This window comes from Ostrinia furnacalis, unplaced genomic scaffold (genome assembly GCF_004193835.3).
Source record: "Ostrinia furnacalis isolate ACB-3 unplaced genomic scaffold, ASM419383v2 OfSCF0312, whole genome shotgun sequence".
In the NCBI taxonomy this organism is placed as follows: Eukaryota; Metazoa; Arthropoda; class Insecta; order Lepidoptera; family Crambidae; genus Ostrinia; species Ostrinia furnacalis.
Genome location: NW_021130551.1, coordinates 730,520 through 735,608, shown reverse-complemented (window position 1 = coordinate 735,608; position 5,089 = coordinate 730,520).

The window sequence follows — 5,089 nt, the reverse complement described above, 5'->3', positions numbered from 1 at the left end:
ACTTTTATTAGAACTGATTATTACAATGTAACCGTTAAATTAAGGGTCAGTCATCTCTAACAAAACTAATTATCTGTCGCAGTTTTACTCGTTAATTTGGTCCATCCTAATCCTAGTTTAAGTGACAGGCAAAAAAGGCAAACTAAACAACCTACATAATTAATTACATCCTAGTCTCATTTATAAGGAATTATACTATTTTTAATTGGTTTTTGCAACTTCCCTTTATATGCAACTCTGTAGTGAAACCAAGTTTATGTTTTGATAACCTTTGACTTAATAAATAATTGATTACTAATTATTTATGGTTGATACTAATAATAACTTATGATAATTAAGTCCCCAACTAATTAACTATGTAGGTACCTACTTACACTCCACAGCAAATAAATCGCACCACCCGCGACAAGCATTTTCAAACGTATGCATCCCTACTTCCCACCAATATTGGCACCATTTAAAAGCCTAGTTCTAAACTTCATTTTATTAAAGGAAAGGTTTTTACCCCAAAAATGTGTCTTTACAAGGATCCAGAGTCACTTCTTCAAAAAATAGGTAGTTACGCTATAGCCATTTTTTATGACTATAAAACTGTTAAGTTGGGATTAATCGCTATCCATCTGTTAAAGAGGACACGTGTGATCATTATTTGGTTTTATAACCATAAAATTTGGTCTAATTGATCCCAGAGGTGAGCCCAAAGTGAGGTCTTTTTTCAAGTCACATTTATGGTATATGTTAATCATTTAATAAGAAATTAAATGTGTTTTTCTTTAAGGATATTTATTGGGCTTTCAAATAACACCAATATTGTTGGGGCACCATTATTGTGTGAAAAGAAAATCTTTAAAGTTCGCGTTGCGGGTGGTGCGATTTATTTGCTGTCGAGTGTATACACTCCACAGCAAATAAATCGCACCACCCGCGACAAGCATTTTCAAACGTATGCATCCCTACTTCCCACCAATATTGGCACCATTTAAAAGCCTAGTTCTAAACTTCATTTTATTAAAGGAAAGGTTTTTACCCCAAAAATGTGTCTTTACAAGGATCCAGAGTCACTTCTTCAAAAAATAGGTAGTTACGCTATAGCCATTTTTTATGACTATAAAACTGTTAAGTTGGGATTAATCGCTATCCATCTGTTAAAGAGGACACGTGTGATCATTATTTGGTTTTATAACCATAAAATTTGGTCTAATTGATCCCAGAGGTGAGCCCAAAGTGAGGTCTTTTTTCAAGTCACATTTATGGTATATGTTAATCATTTAATAAGAAATTAAATGTGTTTTTCTTTAAGGATATTTATTGGGCTTTCAAATAACACCAATATTGTTGGGGCACCATTATTGTGTGAAAAGAAAATCTTTAAAGTTCGCGTTGCGGGTGGTGCGATTTATTTGCTGTCGAGTGTAGATTACTAAGGGTACCTACATAGTAAAAGTTTTTTCTTTATTCTTCAAACTGGGATTGAATTACAATACAAGTCAGCATGCAATGCAGTAATGAGTTCGAATTCTCGGGGACAAAATTAATTACACATAACTGCCATCCTACAAACAAACGCGGCATAATTATTTAAGGAGTAAGATAAAATTCTCGTTTTGAAAATGTCTTAAACAAGAGAGCATTATTTGCAGTCTCCTAAAAGCTTTTCTGCTCGAAACTTCGCAGCATGAACTTCTTAATTAATAAACGAAACTCATGCTGAGCTCAATAAAAACTAATCGTCTCTGTGGCGCTTCAATTAAAAATAAAACTGTCAATACCGAAATGTCAATATGACATTGACAAACATGACAGATTGATTGACGAGAGCAGTGTTGCCAGAAGGTTACTTTTGNGCGACTTCGTATGCATGAAAACGCGTTTTCGCAACATTTTTCATTTTTGCTCTGCACCTATTACTTACTCGTAGCGTGATAGTATATAGCCTATAGCCTTCCTCAATAAATGGGCTATCTAACACTGAAATAATTTTTCAAATCGTACCGATAGTTCCTGAGATTAGCGCGTTCAAGTAAACAAACAAACTCTTCAGCTTTATAATATAAAGTATAGATTTAAAATTATTCAGTTTTAGCATCCTACCACAGAATAAGTAAATCCTACCTACTAATGTTGTAAGTAAATGCGGAACTTTGTGAGTATGGATGTTTGATACTCTTTCACGTTAAAACTACTAAACGGATTTTTACTTACACTTGATAAACTTTACAGTACCTAGATAATATTTTTTATACATGAGAATAGCATAATAGAGGTAGGCTCAGCTTTTGCCTACGGCTTTGTCCGCTATATGTTTATATTTATTTATAAAAAAAGATAAAGTTACGTTAGTAGGGATAATTCATAACGATTTTGTCAAAAGCAAGTAAAGCAGATTTTGAAATAGTCTGAAATAGTACCAGTACCAAGAACTTATATTTTTTTCGTTATCCAAATGTTAATATTATTTGACATACGTTTAGGTGAATACCTAACTGAATAGTTTGGCAATTTGCCATTCATTCAGGTACTCCAGTCCTTCTTAAATGTTATAAAATTTTATGGCTTTTAAATAATTTTTGCCAGGGGGGACAACAGTCCTCAAATCATTGATTAAAAATCTAGTCCTGTTGTCTCCCCTAGCCTAGGGGGGCCAAGCAGGGGGGACAACAGGACTGCACCGAAAATATCAAATTAGCCCGTAATCCTGAATCCTGATACATAAAGTTAGCCAATTAATTTAACACAGGTACGACTGTACTCAGTGTTGCACTATCAAATGCAATTGTCGCGCCACTATGCCAGGGTTTTTATGTTCCTGGTCAGGCTATACTTCCCGTTTTTCCATTGAGCTGAAATTTTGCATGTCTACACAGGCATGCAAAATTTCGTTTCGTTTCGCACTAAATAATTTAATTTACACGTGTTTTCATGCTATGGCCAAGTCAATATATTTATGTAAAACGTTAAAGATTTCCTGGACTGGACTGGACTAAATCCATGGATCTCACAACTGTTTACCGTAGAACAACTGAGTAGCGAGAGTTGGTTTTTTGACAAGTATTGTTTTTTTGATGGGTTTGTATTACAGAAGACAGAACGTATGTGTACCTAATGGGATAATAACTGTTTAAAAACACGATTAGATAAATTTTGCTCTATGGATAAAAATCTTAATTATACGACCGTTTTATAATAATAAATTCTTTAAAATCACAATGATATCAGTATTTATTTACCTCTTTGATTTCCTGACTTGTTTAGACTTACAAAATTTAAATATTTATTATTAACTTTTTGATAATAATGTGAAATAAGTTACGAGCTCTTTGATGGACACAGATATTATAGATAACGTTTAAAAAATGGCACGCTCGTTTTCACACATTTCATTCTATTTATTTAACCTATCCATATTTATGTGCGGAAACGTCACAAAATCAGAATAAATTTTAATTTTTCCATCCCGCATCATAAAAACTAAAAAGTCAAAAGTAAAATTTAAAAAGTAAATATTTTTCATAAACAAGCTTTTGATGCTCTAAAAAGAATAAAATAAAACATAAATTCTTTCAAACCCATCAACTTATTACTTTTTTCAATTTAAAGATAAAAACTTGTCGCGGGATTTACTTGTATAAAAAATACATTAATTACGTAACTTGATTTTGCTAAAAGTGATCTGAGAAATAATTACCTTTTAAAAAAAATAAAACCGACTTCAAATGCGTGAACACAAAAAAAAAACTAAAAATTAAAAATATTGCGTATAAAAAAGTTCATCCCCAATTTTCCACCCTTGAGGGTGAAATATTTTCTTCAAATTTGCATGAAATCACCCTTTTGATTAATACCTATTCAACAAAAAAATAATCGTTCAAATTGATTTATAATCGGCGGAGATATTGCGTATAAAAAAGTTCATCCCCAATTTTCCACCCTTGGGGGTTGTTTTTTCTATTATTAAATTTAAATGGGACCACCCTTGAGGTATTACCTATACGTCGAAAAAAGATTTGTTCAAATTGGTTCATAATTGGCGGAGTTATCGCGTAACAAACATTAAAAAAAAAACATACGGGTCGAATTGAGAACCTCCTCCTTTTTTGAAGTCGGTTGAAAATAGGTAAATTATACATTATTTCTATATTATATGTATGATGTACTGTCTTAGATACGATACAGCTACGGATTAAGATCGTTTAGTCGACGCAGCGTTGAAATTGTAAAGATAAATGCAGTTTGCGCACTCACTACGCGACGTCAAGCAATAAAAACCTAAAATTCGAACGCCAACTTTTTGCTACAACGCTCTTAATCATTTCCACCCTGTATTGGTTTGATTAGGTTATCTTAAAAGGGTACTCAAAACGTTCGGTCCTTACCAGCGATTGTTTCGTATCAACAATCTTCTGTAATTCAGGATTTTTGTGTTCTGAATCAACTACTTGCAATGTAGGGTAGTCGCCAGAAATGGCTATCAGAAAGTCCGATGTATAAGCATCCACGTTGACCTATAAATAGATTTTATCAAGTAATAGAAGAAGATTTGAAATACTTTGGCAAAGTTTTAGGAATAGGCGTTTTAGGCGATTATCACACTGCACCGCGCTCCGCCGCGGTCCGTGTGGCGACATAGGTACTAATAACGAATCCCGCGCGCAAACGCGTTGTCAGTGTGTTATGCCGCGCGTGTTTTCTATACAAATCTTGCATTATACTTGCATATAATGATCAAATCTGTCGTCCCGCGTACCGCGGCGGAGCGCGGTGCAGTGTGCTAATCGCCTTAATGCTATATTAGCCGAAGTGATAATAATTAACTACTTTGTTTAAACCTAAAAATATGATACATTACTGAAAGTTGAATACATACCGTAAATTGTTTATATCCGGTAAACGGTTCATGGTTGATGAAGTCATTCCAATCGGTTCTAATCATTTCCTTCACATAATTAAATGCCTGTAATAATACGAGTATAAGGATTATGTATTTCCAATTCCATGTTGTCCTTATTGAATAAGGTTATTATTAAATCCTCAGGCAGGCCTCCCTCTAGGTGGACCGACGATCTGGTGAAGGTCGCGGGAGGTGCCTGGA